Genomic DNA, 301 nt, shown 5'->3' on the forward strand with positions numbered 1-301 from the left:
AGTAACTGTTATTTCCTATTTGCTTACCCATAGAAAGTATGAAAAATGGCTAATAGTTCCTCCAAACTATTATAGTTAAGGGATTTGTAGTTTCATAACAACATCCTGGGGTTTGTGGAAAGCATATAACTTTCTAGTGAAATTTTGTATCTAATATCTTTTAAGTGTACACAGATAGAGTTGTAAATTACATTAAGACGATTTTTGTCCTTGGGTAGCAACCCTATTTAGTTACCCCTTGAAAATATGAAAAATGGCTAATATTTCTTTGAAACTTTGCTTTTGTTACATTTATTCAAAC

General features: G+C 30.2%; 1 protein-coding gene across 1 annotated transcript in view; it reads right to left on the minus strand.

Annotated features, from left to right (window-relative positions):
• The window catches only part of LOC106873870 (centromere-associated protein E), a 53,424-nt gene that overhangs the window by 30,466 nt on the left and 22,657 nt on the right, over window positions 1-301 (minus strand).

Source organism: Octopus bimaculoides, chromosome 20, assembly GCF_001194135.2.
Source record: "Octopus bimaculoides isolate UCB-OBI-ISO-001 chromosome 20, ASM119413v2, whole genome shotgun sequence".
Lineage (NCBI taxonomy): Eukaryota > Metazoa > Mollusca > Cephalopoda > Octopoda > Octopodidae > Octopus > Octopus bimaculoides.